Raw genomic sequence first — 18682 nt, 5'->3', positions numbered from 1 at the left:
CCCACTGTTGTATAATACTATCCTTAAAGTTCTGAACATTATATTAATATTTGAAAAAGAAAAGGAATTCCAGTTATTGAAAATAAAGATAACATAATAATTATATGTAAATTATATCATATCACGTAACCTTAAAACTACAAAGCATCTACTGAAAAATTATCAAAGATAATCAAAAGATTTGAGACAAAAGTATAAATTGAAATATTTATTGCATATCAGTGAAAGTATATTTTAAATAGAAAAACAGCAAAAATGTCCTATTCACTATTTTAACAAAAAGATACACAAAAGCCCTAGAGAAAAGCTTATAGGCATGATCTAATTTTTTTTTTTAGATTTTTATTTATCTATTCATGAGAGACACAGGGAGAGAGAGGCAGAGACACAGGCAGAGGGAGAAGCAGGCTCCATGCAAGGAGCCCGATGTGGGACTTGATCCCAGATCCTGGGATCACGCCCTGAGCTGAAGTCAGACGCTCAACTGCTGAGCCATCCAGGCGTCCCTATAGGCATGATCTATATGAAAAGAACTGCAAAACCTGGCTATGGGATGTCAAAATAGAGGAATATATGACGTTCCTGGATGGGAAAATGAATATTATAAATATGTCAAATGAATTTATAGGTCTAAATGCAATCCAAATCTCAATGGGATTTTAAAAATATTTGACAGTGTGATGATAAAATTCATTTGGAGGCAAAAATAAACATAAAATGCCAAAAAATACTATAAAAAGGAAGAATCATCTATGAACATGGTCTCTACCAGCTGTAAATTTTAAGGCCATAAGAAATAAGATAGTGTGACTAAAATTTCAGAAAAAAATAAAATTAATTTTTTCCTAAAGACTACTCTGCAGCAATATCCAGGTGGCATAAAGTTATTAAAACATGAAAGCAGAGAGACAAGTATCTTTGTGATCCTTTTGTGAATAAAGACATTCCAAACCCAAAAACTGTTGAAGAAAATACAGAGGGAAACTTGGAAGATTAAATTTAAAGGGGGGATCCCTGGGTGGCGCAGCGGTTTGGCGCCTGCCTTTGGCCCAGGGCGCGATCCTGGAGACCCGGGATCGAATCCCACGTCAGGCTCCCGGTGCATGGAGCCTGCTTTTCCCTCTGCCTGTGTCTCTGCCTCTCTCTCTCTCTCTCTCTCTGTGTGACTGTCATAAATAAATAAAAATTTAAAATAAATAAATAAATAAATAAATTTAAAGGGAAATGTGAAGCTTCTGTAAGTCAAAGAATATAATGATCATAACTAAAGGCAGATCCAAAAAACCGAGAAGAAAATTTGCTACAAGACAAACAAGGTATCTGCATCCATCCATAATTACTTCAGAATTCAGACAATTCATTAGGAAACATAACTAAAATCTTCATAGAATAATGGATATGGAATATGAACAGCTAGAGGAACTCCAATAAAACATACAAAAATTTCAGCTTTAGTATTCATTTTTAAAAGGTGAAGTAGAGGGGATCCCTGGGTGCCTCAGCGGTTTAGATCCTACCTTCGGCCCAGGGCGTGATCCTGGAGTCCTGGGATCAAGTCCCACATCGGGCTCTCTTCATGGAGCCTGCTTCCCCCTCTGCCTGTGTCTCTACCTCTCTCTTTCTCTGTGTCTCTCATGGATAAATAAAATCTTAAAAAAATAAATAAATAAAAGGTGAAGTAGGGAGATAGAGCCTCCAGGTAAGGAATGAGTAAGTCATGGGAATAAAAAGCTGAGCATAAGGAATACCATCAATGATACTGTAATAGGGATGTAATGGGACAGGTGGCGGCTATCCCTGTACTGAACATAGCCCACTGTATATGAACTTGTCAAGTCACTAAGTTGAACACCTGAATTAATGTAACATTGTGTGTCAACTATACTCACATAAGAAAAAGAAAAAAAGACTAAGATGCTATCATTCTATTAAATTAGCAAATGTTAGAAATGATAATATTCAATGTTGACAGTCTGGGAGGTATGGAATTTTCATACATCAATGGAATTGGAAATTGTTGCAACTCTTTAATAAAAGAACTTAACCATTAAAATCAAAAGTCTTAAAATAGGCTTTGATGAAGTAATTCCATTTCTAGGCATCTGTCCTAAAAAAGGTATTAGGTATGTACAAAAAGACTTTTTTTATAAGCAAGTTTAATTCATCATTATTTAGACAGAAAAAGACTTGAACTAGCCCACATGTCCAGCTATAGAGGAATAATTAATAATGCAACTATAAAAAAAACATTTTCTGAGAATATTTAATAGCATGTAATATTGCTCATGATCTAATGCTATGTGGAATAAAGCAGGTATAGAACTATGTATCTCAATTTATTCTAGGAAGATAGACAGATAAATACTTTTTTAAGACTCTAAGGAAATACTTTAAAATGTTAATAGTGGGTTGGCAAAGACTGATAAAGCTTCTCCCTTCATGTTTTTCTTAAATTCTTAGGTAAATTTTTAAATTGTGTAAAATAAGCCATATTACAAAAAAAATTTCAGAAGAACATATACACATGCTTTTAAATTATTAAAGTAAATAAGAGCAAAGTTCTCATACTTCCTGATTCCAAAACCAACTATAAAGCTATAGTAGTAAAACGGCATGGTACTGATATAAGTATACACATATATATCAATGGAATAGAATCAGAAGTCCAGAAATAAACCATATATATATATATGGTCAATAAATTTTCTACAAGGGTTCAAAGACTATTCAATGGGGAAAGAATAGTGTTTCAACATAAGGTTCTGGGACACAGGTATCCACACGCAAAAAAAATAAATGTGACCTCTACCTCACATCATCTATAAAAATAAACTCAAAATAGATTAAAGACATATCGAAACATTAGCATTAAAACTATAAAACTCTTCAAAGGAAACATCTTGGCATAGTTTTGTGACCTTAGAAAAAGCAACCATTTATTAAATATAAGATCAAAAACATAAGCAACAACAACAAAATAGATTAATTCGATCTTATCAAAATTAAAAACTTTAATGCTTTAAAGAAAACCATTAAGAGTGAAAAAACGGCCCAAAAAATGGGAGAAAATATATACCAATTACAATCAGATAAGAGTCTAGTATCCAAAATATCTAAAAAACTGTCAGAACTCAACAATAAGGCAAATAACCCAATTTAAAAATGGACAAGGAATCTGAGTGCACATTCTCCAAAGAAGATCTTTAAATGGCCAATAAGCCAGGAGAAGATGCTTGTTAGGAAGTAGGAAAAGGCAAAAAATTAAAAACCATAATGAGATACTATTTCACACCCACTGGAATGGCTACATTAAAAAAAATGCAAAGGAAAAGAACAAGTGCTGATGAGGATGTAGAGAAATTGGAATCCTCAGACATTGCTGGTGGGAGTATAAAATGGTTCCACTGTATGGAAAAAGCTTAACAGTCCCTCAAAGGTTAAATATTTACTGCATGATCCAGCAATTTCACTCCTAAAAATATACCTAAGAGAAGTGTAAATCCATGTCTACACAAAAACTTCTACATGAATAACAGCATCATTCACAGTCACCAAAAAAAATGAAAATAACCCAAATGTGCATCAAGTGAACAGACTGTTTAAATGTGATATAGCCATAAAATGGAATATTAATTAGCCATAAAAAGGAATGAAGTACTGACGCATACTACAACATGGATGAGCCTTGAAAATATTATGCTAAGTGAAAGAAGTCAGACACAAAAGGACACATATCATATGCTACCATTCATATGAAATATCCAGAATAGGCAAATCTATAGAGACAAAAAAAAATGGGTTTGTGGTTGCCAGGTAGTAGGAGGAGAGTAGAATTAGGAGGAATAGTGTTTTTGGGAGGAATGATGGAAATATTCTGGAATCAGTAGGGGTAATGGCTGTGCAACATGGCACATATATTAAAAACCAATGGATTTTGCACTTTAAATAAAATTGTATGTTATGTGAATTTTATCTAAATCAATTTTTTAATTAAAATATGTTTTAGATGAGGGCAGCCCGGGTGGTTTAGCAGTTTAGCGCCACCTTTGGCCCAGGGCCTGATCCTGGAGACTCAGGATGGAGTCCTACGTAGGCTCCCTGCATGGAGCCTGCTTCTCCCTCTGCTTGTGTCTCTGCCTCTCTCTCTCTCTCTCTCTCTCTCTGTATGTCTGTCAGGAATAAATAAATAAAATCTTTAAAAAATATGTTTTAGATGAAATTAAAATCAAATGTGTGTAGAACTCTTGAGGCACCTGGAGTCAGATCTTTTATGTAACAGGATTTTGCAAAGGCCTATCTCCACAATCCGGTTCCTAGCTCTGACTGACCACGTGACATTGGCCACTTGTTGCTTTAAGCCCATTTTCTCATTATGAAATAAGCTGTTTTATGGTTCAAATGGAATAGTCTTTGTGACTATAAGGCATAGTTGTAAGGGACTATTACTACTTTGATCTCTTCTCACTCTTTTCTAAATTGCAGACTCAGAAGAGTCAACAGAATGCCTTAGGAGAACAGATCTTCTGCCTACATCAGTAGAAATGATATTTGAGCTTGTCTGGTTGAGTTTACCAGAAAGATCCAAGAAAAGCCTTTTGAGACAAAAAGAAATGTGTATTGGAAAAACACAAACTCAGGGAATGCTAGGTGTTTAATGTGGTTGGAAATCACTGGAGTAGAAGTTGTGGGAAAGAATAATGGAGAAGAATTTGGGAGCAAGTCATGTAGGGCCTCTTGTTAAAGAAGTCTGTATTTTGTCCTTGGAGCGAAGAGGAGGCGATGGATATGTTTAGGGGTGGGTGTCAGGATGACAAATGAATCTTAGGAAGGAGTGTTGTGACATCATGGAGGATGAGCCAATGTAGGGATAGGCTGTCAACAAGAGGACCTGACAAAAGGTGATTGAAACTCTGTAGGTGAGAGGTGTCAGGGATCTGATCTAAGGTAGGAAAAAAGTAAGGATAAACAGGAAGATCTGAAGGAAAGGACATTTTGAGGTAGAATCCAAAGTATTTGGCAATCGGTTAAATATGTATTAAGGAGAAGAGGAATAAATACAAATATAAGGTTTTTGCTTTTAAAAACAAGGGTCTACTACCATACCACTGATCAAGATTGGGCTTTCTTGCTGAGCTGGCATGGTGAGGATCACATGTTTGATGTGAGATATATTAAGAATTAAGTTAAATACTGATCGTGGATCACCGGGTTGGAAGAAACAAACTCACTCAAGCATGAGCAGGCAAAAAGGAATTTACTGTGAAAAAAGATTCAAATGTAAGATTTGTGAGGTCAGAGACTACATTTTTCTTGTCCAGCAAAATATTTCTTGCCCTTAGCGAAGTTCCTGATGTAAGTAGGTTGTCGAACGATATTTGAAAAATGATTGAATTTCATGAGCTACAATGAAGGCAACACAGCAGGGGCTCATCAGCACTAGAGAATTCTTAGGAAATCACCTGCTCCATCTCGATCTCTCTGAAATCCCATTGCAATTTGCTTGGCTCCACTTTGCACATTTGCCCCATTCTCCAGATCCTTTCTCTCAACTGGCTTCCTCTGCTTATTTATCAATTGGAGAAGGTCTCAAGCCCTGTATCACCTTACAGTTGTAGGGCTCTCTGGCAGGGGATTTCCAGGCAAAGGAATCTGACTGGCCTGGCTTAGAGCAGATAGTCACTCTGGTCAAATCAACTATGGCCTGAGGGAAGAGGTCACATAGTGATCTGCATGGCTACCCTTTATGGGCTGTGGGAAGGCACATTCTCTAAGAAGGGGGTGTTGGCAGACAGAAAGTGACTGTACTTCTAATATAGGGCTGCAGCCAAACACCAGGTGTAGCTGAAAATATGGGACCTACATTTTAGACAGGGTGGCTGGAGATTTTGGCATTATTAGCAAACAGATAATGCTTGAAGTCATCGGTCTAGATGAAACAATCTCTGTATGTAGAAAAATGAGTATGTAGAAGTGATAAAATACTGGGCTATAAGAAATAAAGGGAAAGAGTCAATGAATGAGAGGAGTCATTGTCAGAGAAAGATTTAAAAAACCCAGGAGAGACACATAGAGACTTTGAGGAAGGAGAGAATACTAAGAAATAAAAAACAGTTTCATCTTCATTTTTAAAAAGCATTTTCTGATAGTTTCACAAGCCTGCAAGTTGAGATAGATACATCATTCTGGGTGTCAGCCAGGCTTTTGATATCTTTCATGACATCATTTTGGACAAGACAGAGAAACAAAGATGGGATAAAATTCAGATGGGAGAATTACCAATCAGGCAATGAAGAACCCCGAAGGGATATAATGGGAGGATATCCAGCACAGGCGACTCTAATGTAAGCCGAAAGACTCTAATGTAGTCTTGTTTTTGTGAACTTCTTATAAGCTGTGTGGATATAAATAAGAATCATTCCTTTATCTAATTTGTGAATAGCATGAAGGTGGAAATAATGGCAAGAAACTGGTGTGGCAGAGTGAGGGTCCTACCTGAATTCAGTGGAAAAGAAGAGGATAACTTGGCAACTTACTGAAACCACTGATTTCCAACCCCACCTCAGTCAAATTCCTGCTGATGGGATGGGAATAGAAAACTCATATTTGTAACCCTTTTTCCAGGACATACTACTTCCCAGTATTGTCCATGGACTAACATCTGAGAACATGGGCTTAAACTGCTAACAGGCTCAGTTTCTGAGTCGGTAAAGTGAGAAGTCACCAGAATGATCCCTAAGGTCTTTTCCAACTAGAATGTTTACATCTGTGCACATGGAAGGAAGACATGGATTTCAACAGAGAGTTTACCCAACCTCTAATTGCTGACCTCAGTCCTTGCACTGGGGATTTGAACACCATCATGACATCCCCGAAGTAAGCATCCTCATTCTGTGATCAATCCTTATTCTGGGAAGTTATGTGGTAGCTTTCAAAAGATGCTTAAAATGTAAATACACATTTATATAAAATTAATTGGGTAAGTAGATAAATAAAACCTTAGGTGTCAGACACTGAAAGTCTCAATGGCATGTTACACACCAGGTTTCTTTCTCAAATTCAGCCATACCCATTTGCCTAACCCCCAAGATCACCCTTAAATGTCTGATTTTATTGTCAATGGAAAGAGAAACTAGTGTGCTGGGATAAGATCCAGGCAGGAGTTAAAAACAAGTGATAATGAATGTGCATCATAGGTGTTCTTCTTACAGCCATGGGTGAAGCACATTTCTCACCACAGAACAGGTTTAATGAAGCAGTGAGTGAAGGCCAAGGTAGAGTCATTAACATCTCATCTCTTGGTGGAGATGCTGGTTATCCAATGACACTACGCAGTAAGACCAGTTAGGACTGCGCTCCACATCTTTAGTACTGGGAATCTCATCCAGTGATAGAAGAGCTCAGATCATGCTTCACTGCACAAATATTTACTGAGTTTCTACCATGCTCCAAACACTTTTCTAAAGAAGCTCAAAGCTGGGTGAGAAAGACAGAATGAATAGTTGTAAAGTAAGAGCATAGTGATGGATAGATACAAATAGCCACTATGGAAGCATAGTGATGGATAGATACATATAGCTAGTATGGAAGCACAGAGGAAGGACAGCCATCCCTCCCTCCAGGAAGAGGACCAACCTGGAAAGGCTTTTTTAGAGTAGGTGACTAAAAGCCAAAAGGCTAAGCCTCGAATAATGAAGTTAGGCATCTTTGCTGGTAAATATAGCCAGGTGTCAGTGGGCAAAAGAGCCCAAGAGAGGATGTTCTTGGCAGTTATGAGTTTAAGCAGTTTCACATACCGAACATGCTCTATGTAGAAACCTGAAAGGACAGAGAGCAAATCAGGAGGTGAGGTTGGAGATGGACCTCCATCCAGGAACTTGGACTTTACCCTGCAGGAAACGGAGGATCTCTGAGGGTTCAAAAGTATAGGAGTGATGTCTAAGGCTGACATCTGGAGGAGGGATTTAATGGAGCTAAAACTAGAGGGAGGAGGACCAGTTATGATGACCACTGATGAACAAGAGACGATCGAGGCCAATCTAGAAACCTAATGGTAGAGATGGATAAAGGGAATCATTTAAAAAAAAAAAAAGGTAACATCTCCTGTGTTTGGCAATATGTAGGTATGAGGAGCAGGAGTGAACTGGGGTGAGTTCCTAGGTTTGTGGTTTGGATGACAGAATGGCACTAATTTAAGAAGAGAGAAAGAGCAGGCAAAGTAGATTACTCTAAAGTTTGGATGAAAAGGAAATGAGATTTGGAGTACCTTGATGGCTCAGTTAAGCATCTGACTCTTGGGCTCAGGTCATGATCTCAGGGTCCTGGGATCAAGCCCCATGTCAGGTTCCATACTGAGCACAGATTCAGCATGTCCCTCTCCCTCACCTCCTCCCCTCACACACGCACACACTCTCTCTCTAATAAATACATGAATAAATCTTTTTAAAAAAGAAAAGGAAATGAAATGCGATTAGATGGAGTTAGTGGGGGACATAGACAACAGACTATACATTTCAGGAGGACAAGGACTGTATCTGTATTATTCACTCACAATGTCCTCAACACCTAGATCAGTGTCTGTGCTTTTAAATCTTGAATAAATGTTATTTCCAATGAATGTTGTAGGGACACGGGAAGGATGGATCCTTAGATGAGAAAGATTTGAGCATGTTTATAAGCAGAGAGGAACCAACTGGGGGAGGAAATGAAGTTATAACAGAAGGAAGGTATGCTTGATATAGTAAAGAGGATCCCAAAATAGGCCACGTTGGCATAAGGATTATTTAGAGCAGACTGATGGCAACTGGAGAATTGACAGATATAGAAAGAGTTCTCTGCCCTCTTTTTATCTGCCTAAAAAAGCAGGGCATAAGTTTCCCTAGGTGAAAGTGCCTCCACCACCACCAGGAAGAGAAGAGCAATTCTTACCATCAGAGATAGACAGTCAACACCAAGATGAGTTTCCATAAACCAACTTTACTAAAATAACCTTTATTTTCCATTAATTCCCCCATAGATTTCACTCAATCTTCTCTTGATGCTCAAACCTCCTTTTCTTCCTTAACATGGTATATAAGCCCCTGAGTCCAATAGCTTCCTTGAATTTCACTTCCTTTCCATGAACTCTTGTGCAAGTAAACATTAAGAAAATATTGTGCCTTACTGCTGTTAATCTATCTTTTGTTAGTTTATTTTGCATGCCTCCAGACACTGAACCTAAGAGGGGAGAAGGAAAAGTTGTTTCTCCCCGACAACAGCCAAGCCCCTAAAGAGGTGGGAAGGGATAGGGTCCAGGGTGCAGGTAATTTCACAAAAAGTGCAACATCACCTGCCCTGAGCCAAGAGAAAAGTTGCTGAGGATGGCTACTAAATATAAGTGTTTATAGAGAAAATACTAGGAAGTTGAAGGAGCTTATGCCTGATGGGCTTTCATATTCTTGAATTAGTTAGAGGCAGTCTTAGTGATACTCCTCACCTCTGATCCTATATTACTGTCCTTGAACCAACTGAGAGCCAGAAGGGCTGGGCTTTACATTCTCTCTCTGTCATATCCTGAGTTGTACCCCCTAAGTATAATTGAGACCCACAAGCCTGGCACCTTGTGTGTATGTATGTGTAACAGTTTCTTTTAACATAAAAATAATACATGCATATGGCTAAAAATAAAAGATACGGAATGATATAAATTAATGAGAAAAGTTGTCACCAAATGTGTTGTAAGACCAGGGTGTGTGTGCTTGGAGGGGAATGAGTAGGATATATATGTAACAAGCTTTTCAAACAAGTCTTAAAGCTCCAGGCCTCAAATAAAGTTTTGAGTTATCTATTGAATAAAATGTTAAAGAAGTTCAGAAACTGTTTTACAAAAAAAGCCTAATTCAAGACTTGCTATATATACTATGAAACTCAGTGCTCCTTTTGTCCTTCTAGTCTTTTCCTTTAAGATGAATTCTCTATTATGAGGATTTTTAGTTCCTCAAGTAAATAGAGCCCTGCTGGTCTTCCCTACCAGCTGTGCAGACATGTCCAGGCTTGACTGGATCCCAGGGCAGGGAAAAAAAAAGGCCTGGCTTTAAGCTGGGTCTCCTGCTGTGCAAATTTACAAAAATATTTCATGTCATACACCCACGGATTCAACAATTTAGAGGGGAGTCCAAAAAGTTAAATGCACAAAAGACTGTAAAAAGAAGTGAGCGGTATGAAACAGCAAATGAGAAACCACACAATGTGTGTATTATTCTTCTGGTCTGCGTGAGAAAGAATCATGACTAATAAAAGAAAAATGAATGACCATGACCCTCAAAAGGTGCTGATCAAAGAAAATGTAGTTCCATTATTTTTCCGCCTCTGGTTTAATCTTAGGGGGCCAGTTTTGGTCCAATCCAGGAAACTTGGTTGAATTCAAGAACTTAAGAGAGTCTCTTCAGATAGTTGAGTCTGCTTTGGATAACACGGAGTCTTTCACATTTTCTCCCCCTTCTTTTGCTCTTCCCTAAGACAACACATGGCTGTAGAGGGTGATGGTAGTATATATCTCATGGTGGGTTGTAAAGGAGAGGCAGGGCCCTTGGATTCACACAATATCTGATCAAGGCTCCTGGAACTTAAATGTGAAATGAAAATTCTATATACCTTGTTATGATACAGATTCTGGTTCACAGAATCTGGGGTGATAACCCAAGATTCCACATATCTAACAAGATCCCAGGTGATACTGATGCTGTGCTGGTCTTTGGATACACTTCAAAAGCTCAGTTCCTAGATCCTTGCAGGCCTCTGATGTAACATGTCTGTTCTGCTTAGCCTCCAGGCCAGTGACCACTGAGGTATGACCCAGTAGACATTTTGAGATGACATGCTGCCTCTCACAAAGGAAGTCTCAGCCATCTTCCTTCAGTTACAAAGTCTTTGCATAGAGGCTTCTTTGGCTCTGTACAGCTCAGGTGCTCTCTCAGAGCATGGGCATCTACTCACTAGGATGTGAGGGAACGTGTGGGCTCCCCGAATGCCATACAAGGCATCGGAGCACCTCACAGGGTACAACTTCACACTCATTTATCACCTTCTACCACATTGCACCATCTCCTGTGTCATACTGGAAGAGGTCCCATGTGACAGTTCTTTAGGCTTACAGCTTTCCTCTAGCACCAGGTCAGAGGCCATTGTAGGAGAGGAAACATTCCTTTTCCTACTACCCTGCTGGGTTCTCCCTCTCCCTTACAACCATGTAAATTGGTTGACAAAAGAGAGATTAACAAAAGAAAAGCACTGAAATTTATTTAATATAAATTTATTTAACACTGGAACCTTTGTAAGGAAATGAAGACCCAAGTGAATGGTGAAACCTGAGGATTTTTATATGAGGTTTGCTGAAGAGCAGAAAGTCATGAGAAGATGTGATAGGATGGACAGGTATGAGTTAAAGGCAGTAAACTGGGGGGAAACTTAGCAAGGTCTGTTCATCCAGATTCTTCTCATTACCCTTTATCTTCAGAGACAAGCTTGTTCCTTTCCTCCTGGCACAAGGAGGGCACCTCTCACATGAGGGTTTACTGACTTGCTTGGGCAGAGATGTGGGAGCTCTGAGAGTCCTTGCTTCTGCCATTTCTCAGGTCACTTCAGCCTAAAATGTTCAATATGCCAAGGCACGATATTTTGAGGTAGCATATTCTGACCCACATCATAGTCCACCTCTAACTCCCATAATATTCTCCTATTTGGCTGAATATTTCTGAGGTCTCATATCAGAGTGCAGCTTCAAGAAGGGAAAACAGAATCATAACATGCCTCTGCCTGGCTAGATCTCTGCCTCCCTCCCATTGCACCACACCTGAGCAAGAAGGGCTGGGCATTTTGTTTCCTCTCCATCATATCCTGAGTAATACCTCCCTGTTGTGGTGAAGCCCTAGATTCATATGTTGAACCCCTAATCTCCAATGGGATGGTATGCACTGGGGCCTTTGGGAGGTAACTAGGTTTAGATGAGGTCAGATGTCATTAGTGCCTTAAACAGACATGAAGGTACCAGAGCTCACTTTCTCTCTCTCTTTCCCCCATGTGAGGATACAGTAAGAAGGAAGTGGGCTGTGAACCAGAAGGAGGGCCTTTACCAAGAAGCTGACAATGAAGGCATCCTGATCCAGGACCTTCAGCCTCTAGAACTGAGAAATGAATGTTTTTTGCTGAAGTCACTCAGTCTATGGTATTCTATGGTATTCTGTGATAATAGCCCAAACTGACTAAGATACTCTCTAAGCATAGTCAAGTCTCAGGAGGCTTGACACTCAAGCTGTCAAATGGGAGTTAAAGAAATTTACAAACTGCTCTGTTTGTATTTATTATTTATTTTGCAAAAAAGAACAAACATCTAAGTTTATTTAATAAATACTTATATTTTTCTGTGTAAATAAGCATATCATAAGTAAACCAGGTGTCTGAAACTTTATGTATAATATTCCATTTTTTAATTGAGGTATAATTGACATGTAACATTTTATTAGTTTCAGCTGTATAACATAATTCAGTATTTGTATACACTGAGAAATGGTCACCATAGTAATGTTAGTTACCAACCATTACCACAGAAAGTTACAGAAAAAAAAATTTTCTTGTTATGAGAAATTTTAGATTTCATTCTCTTGGCGACTTTTAAGAACATGCTACAATATTATTGAGTACAGTCACCATGCTTTATATTACATCCCCATGACTTATTTATTTTATAATTGAAAGTTTGTACCTCTTGACCTCTTCACCCATTTTGCCTAACCCCCAACTGCCCTCCCCTCTAAGACCACTGTTCCATTCTCTGTATCTATGAAAGAGATTCTTTTATTAAGAAAATGTCTTATTTACAAGGCTTGCTATAAACTTTGAGACTCAATGACTCTTTTTCCTAGGTAGGATTTGTTCTCTCTCCTCCTAAACTAGTGAGCCTTAAGGTTTAGCCATGGAGGCAAAAGACTGTAAGAGACTATGACGTAGGGTGGAAATAAAGCTATATTGGTTTTCTGTATCGGATATGTTATACCTATAACCATACTCATACATCTCATAAATGCTAATTCACAAAGCCCATTTCTGTTCCTCCTTCCCTTCTGACTTAATTGTAATGTAGTGATTACCTTACATTACACTCTTGTCCTATTTTAGAATTCTAGCCTTTTCTAGAGACCCTGCTCACCAGTACAAAGTTGATTGATATTATGATATTTACAACAGGAGGTTGACAGATCCAGGGACCAAGGCAAGTGACCCAATAAATATCCTTTTCCAGAGTGAGCCTTTATTTAATAGACAGAGCACCTGTTCCGCCCAGGCCAGATCCTATGAACTGACACTTAACCAGAGGACCACCAGAGCTGTTTTTGTTGCTGTCACTGCTGTTGCTGATAAGGAGTTTTTCATTGTTAAAGGCTTTATCCACTAAAAAATATCTGATTATTGATTATCTAGGCCCTCTGATTTCTCTAAGGTCAGGATTAATCTGTTGTAAGGGGAAAGTCTTTTCTCCTTGTCTGGAAATGTCCTTTCCCCACTGTCTGCCTTGAAGATGTCTACTCAGTTTTTAAAATCCAGCTGTAATGTTGCCTACTCTGTACAGCCTTCTCTGAGCTATTGCTGCACTCAGGAAGACAAGAGTCCTCTGTTACATGCCGTTGCTCTAGCTTGTAAGAACCTCTATTGTCACACCATTCACAGTGACTCAAGAGTATTTGCCATCACATCTGTCTCCCTTACAGAATTTTTTGTATTGTTCACACCAGTCATAGTCTGGCACACAGTAGATGATCAATAAGTATTTGTCAACTGAGTGGCTGAAAAAATAAATGAGTAGATCTTAAGTGCCAGTACCCAAGGTCCCATAGGTAGTAAAAAGTAATGCTAGAATTCAACAGTGGATTGAGACCACCCGCCTCAAGCCCATTTTTGCCCAGGACCACACTGCCTTGCACTTTTGGATTTTCAAATTGAGGTAGCTTATTGTCTACCTACGATAAATAGGAGTGAACTGCCATGAGCCTTATATATTTTTCCAGTCTCTTCTCTCCTCCCTGTCCTCCCTTTGGTGAAGAGCTTTCCCAGAATCGCCACTGGAACTTAGTTTTGGGGTAGTGTTGGCCCAAGAACAGAATGAACTATCATGAGGTTGAGCCCTTAAGAGTCAAGAGCAGAAAAGAACTTTCCTTGAAGTCTTCTCTTAAGAATTGCTGGCATTTTTCATATGTTTATTGTGTGCTTGACATATTGGTAAGATTTTGCATACTTTGATTTAATTGTAACAACTACCCTTTAAGAGATGCCTTCCTGATGTGCTTTATTTCACAAATAGGGAACAGAGAGTCCTGAGATCCTGGTAACTGCCCAAGGCCTTGTTGGTTTTAGCAGTAGCAGAACTGCGACCAGAGCCTGCACTGGGTATGCCTCATGTCAAAATCTAGTCTCTTACAGTAATGGTTCACCACCAGGAATACACCAGTAAGGAAGAGGGAAGGAGAATTAATTAGGAATTGGCATTTATTCGGGTAATAGGTACCTCAAGCTTTGTGGCCACCCAACATCTCTGAACACCTTTCCTGTATTTGGGTGATTTTACACATTGAAAGTCCCACCCACCCAAAGGTGGAAACCAGACATTTGCAGTTGTGCAAAATGGGACAATTCCACTCAATACGCACATGGGGACTAACTGACCGAAAAAGTGAAAGAACCTCACAAAAATAGAAACAGCAGCAGACACACCGGTCCCTTTAGCCACTGCATTCTGTTAAATGCATTAAACAAAGGGGCTGTTAGAGTGGAGTGACTCTAATGCCCAGCAGCCAATATAAGCAAATCCAAATCTAAACCTTACTTTTACAAATGCCTCAAAGTTATGAAATCAAAATACTAAAGACAGCCAATCACAAACAGTCAAGTAGGCTTTAAGCTGTAGCCAACTAAATAATTTCCACACTTTCTCCATTAAGTTTTCCCTCTGGCTCCTGTGGACAGAGTGCTCCTAACCACTTACAATCTGGCACTACCCAAGTCAAATCGATTTTTGCTCAAATAACCTCTCAAACATGTTTAATATTCCTCAGTTTGTTTTTTTAGCAGTTCTAAAGCATTGCACAGAGATTTAACAAGGCCATACAGCAAAATCTCAGAGAGTGACCTTAATCTTGGGCTATGGGGCTTATGAGCTACGTGATTAGAGAAGCACTGGCCCGTCTCATTGGGTAACTAGGCATCTGGGACCATAGTCATAGGGCATGGCAGAAAGCAGGCTCCATCCCTACCCTCATCTGTCATGGCTTTGGGGAACATCAGGCCTTTCTCTGATATACGGTGAAAGCTGGGGACCAATGCTCACAGTTGTAGTTGTATGAATGATAAACTATTGCTTGAACCCCAGCAACCAAGCAGCATTTAAGACTCCAGAAGGACCAGCCCTTCCTCTGGTAGAATCAGTGTAGGATCTGAGCCTCATAGGTAGCCAGAACTGACTGCTTTAAGCCACTGGCCTATAGCCAGTTTCCAGCAAGCTTCCAGGGGAGGAACTCGTGTCCTAGAAGGAAACCTGCAGAGAGAATCAGTCTTAGACAAATTACCCCTTTCTCTCCCTTGCTTTTCCAGCCTCCCTTGCAGTAAGGGCATGGTGTGTGGTCTAGGCCCTGCTGGTCAGACATGCCCATGTGAGATTTGATTTAGAAGAGAACAGGGTGAGAATACAGGAGCATGAAACACATTTCCTGTGGTGGCTCATAACAGAGGCCTCTGTTCCTGGGTACAACGGTGGGGGTAACTCTGGAATCCAGGGCCAGCATCAACTTTGCCGGTTCTGATATGTGTGCCTAGATAATGCTGCGACAGGGCCGCTTCTGGGACAGACTCATGGGTGGTTGGTACTGTTCCTGTCCATGTGCCTTCCAGCTGATCTAGCCCTCCTCAACATTCTCTGAGCTTCCTAAAGCCAACCTGGGATAAATTCATCCTCTGCTTCAATTCAAGCTCAAGTTGGTTCTGCTTTGATGGCCCAGAAGAAGAGTGATCACTGACCATCTATTTTGTGCCTGGCACAGTCCTCGGCACTGTCCTATTCTTTATCCAACTGGATTCTCACACACATACTACCAGACAAATACAATTTGAAATGCTGAAGAAAAGGGGGGGAAGGCTTGGGATGAGGCTGACAAGACCAACACCAGAGATTGTTTGTCAACCATTGACTCTGTGCCTTATCCCATAAGCATGCATTATACACACCCCAAGTTGTAGGTAAAATGAACACCACATACCTGGCTGCAGATGTGGGGGTGGAAGCTTCCACAGACCCTCCTACAAGGTTCTTCTTTGCAATCTCATGCTGGCAGCCAGAAATACAAAGTATTGGAGATTCTCCCACAAGCTCTGACTTACTGTGTATAGCAGTGCTTCAGAGAAAGTGCCTAGATATTGTTCTCTGACCCTGGGACCACCCCCTGCCCAGGCTTTCCTGTTGCAACTCCCTATAGTCACGTAAGCTCTAACTCCTCAACTGAAGTCATGATTTCTAAAATACACAGTTCCTCTTTCCCTGCCTGGCCTGCAACTGATACAATCGGTAAAATGAAAAGGGGGATGGGAAATAACGTATATGGTAAAAATAAATCTCGAATACATTTTGTTCAAAGCAAACTAGAATAATGGGAAAACCTTGAGCTTCAGGAATCATAAATGATCAGGTTAAAATCTCAGCTTTACCACTTGAAGTTCTGTGATGTTCAGTAAGTTAACTACTGAACATCTCTGAGCCTCCATTGTCTCATTTTAAAATGGGCACAATATTTGCCTCATAGGCTTGGTGACGATTAAATGAGAATGTTTTAAAGTGTTGAGAACATAATAGACTCAAATCTCAGGCCCTTTCCATTTGTGACCAATGCTTAGAAATCAAATATAATGAGGATGTGTATTTGTTACTCATTTTAACTGAGAATTCTTGTTTTTGTTCAAAGATTTATTTATTTATTTGAGAGAAAGAGAAAGAGCCCACACATGAATAGGGGGGAGGCAGAGGGAGAGGGAGAGAATCTCAAGCAGAATCCATGACATGGAGCACTTGATCCCGTGACCCTGAGATCATGACCTGAGCTAAAGCCAAGAGTCAGACACTTAACTGACTGAGCCACCCAGGTGCCCCAAGAATTCTTGTTTTTAACAGCTATTTATAGGACTTGCAGGATAAAAATGAATACCTTTATAAAACACAGCTTTAAATAATATATATATCAAAACAAAATTGTGATTGCTCTGGATTTGTTCTCTCAAATTGGTTTTTAAAAGTATTCTGTACTATGCTTCTTTTATTTTTTATTTAGTTTTTAAATATAGAATGCTTCACAAATCTGTGTGTCATCCTTGTACAGGGGCCATGCTAATCTTCTCTATATTGTTCCAATTTTAGTCTATGTGCTGCCGAAGTGAGCACTGTACTATGCTTCTTTTAATATACTTCAGAAAAAAAGTGTAAGCTTTCATAGGCTATGGAGTTTTAAGTTTTCAGAAAGTAAAAATTTCATTTTTCACATTTATAAACAGGAAAAAATGTTAGACATAGCATATACTTGATTGATAACTAATTGTTGATGGCACATTGAGACAATAAAATACAAGCTAAGAGTTCATTGTACTCACATGGAGAGGCTCATTCGTAGTTTTGAAAATAGTTTCACCAAGGGCATAGTTCTCCCAGTCTATGACCCCAAGGATGACTTGGCTCTTTGGGTCTCAGTGTTTCCTCGCCAGTTACTGCAAAGAAGGCTTAATGTGGAGTCTTCCAAGTTCCAGCATTCTAGGACCATGAATGTGAGCTCTGCTGGCAATAAATAACATTTACTCAGTTATTCCTCCTCCTCACCAAATGAGAAAAGCAGGTGATAATTAGATTCTTCCCAACCCTTGAATGTGATAATTTAAAAGAATAATAATAGCATGGTATGTGTAATAAGGCATTTTACTGAATGTTTTATAGCCAGTACATAATTCAATCCTCACAATCCCAATAACACAAAACTATTCTCTAATTCGCAGACAAGGAAATGGAGGCAGAGTAAAGCTAAGTAACCCTCACAATGGTGCCCAGTAAGGACAAAACCTGAGGGAATACTGAAGTGTGGTAAAGGGTATTGGCTCTGGGAGTCAGACTGACCTGGGTTTAAATCCTGACTTTACCTTCTTTGTGTTTTAGGGGCAAATTACTTAATCTTTTCAATCCTCCATTTTTGCTATCTGTTCAATGATGATGATACTAGTTGTATTTCCCTCCAAGAATTAAATGAAATCATTTGTTTAGTGTTCAACAAGTAAGAACTATACTAGAGATGATGATTTATATTACCTCCCGAAGAATTTCTGTTCAACAACACTCAGTATCTTAAGCAAACTGGCATTTCAAAACCCAAGCGCTGTGCACTAATGTTGTTAGACACATGTTAACCTTTTTCACCAATTAGAAAGACTAATGCAACATAACTCGCTAAGCTGCTTCACATTTCATGCATACTCAGAGAGGATGTCCAAAAAAATTAGCTCTTTATGACAGATTGCTGTATGCCGTATTACAAACATATTTCCCACTACTCATAGGAAGGCACTCAGCAATCCAGAAGGAATTTTTCAACATGCTAATTAATGCAGATAATATATCTTCTCTGCAATTGAA

General features: G+C 39.2%; 1 long non-coding RNA gene and 1 other non-coding gene across 3 annotated transcripts in view; both read right to left on the bottom strand.

The window, feature by feature from the left end:
- The window catches only part of LOC144322266 (uncharacterized), a 210493-nt gene that overhangs the window by 175717 nt on the left and 16094 nt on the right, over positions 1 to 18682 (bottom strand). Inside the window, exon 4 of one of the 2 annotated variants that reach the window (XR_013387860.1) lies at positions 17656 to 17836. This is a non-coding gene — a long non-coding RNA (uncharacterized LOC144322266). The remainder of the gene's footprint in view (positions 1 to 17655; positions 17837 to 18682) is intronic. The other variant, XR_013387859.1, reaches the window with a different exon arrangement.
- Positions 17343 to 17449, bottom strand: LOC144322885 (U6 spliceosomal RNA). Its single transcript, XR_013388483.1, has one exon. It is a non-coding gene; the product is annotated as a U6 spliceosomal RNA (small nuclear RNA).

The sequence above is a fragment of the Canis aureus genome, chromosome 10, assembly GCF_053574225.1.
Source record: "Canis aureus isolate CA01 chromosome 10, VMU_Caureus_v.1.0, whole genome shotgun sequence".
In the NCBI taxonomy this organism is placed as follows: Eukaryota; Metazoa; Chordata; class Mammalia; order Carnivora; family Canidae; genus Canis; species Canis aureus.
This window is presented reverse-complemented; position numbering and strand designations above follow the sequence as displayed.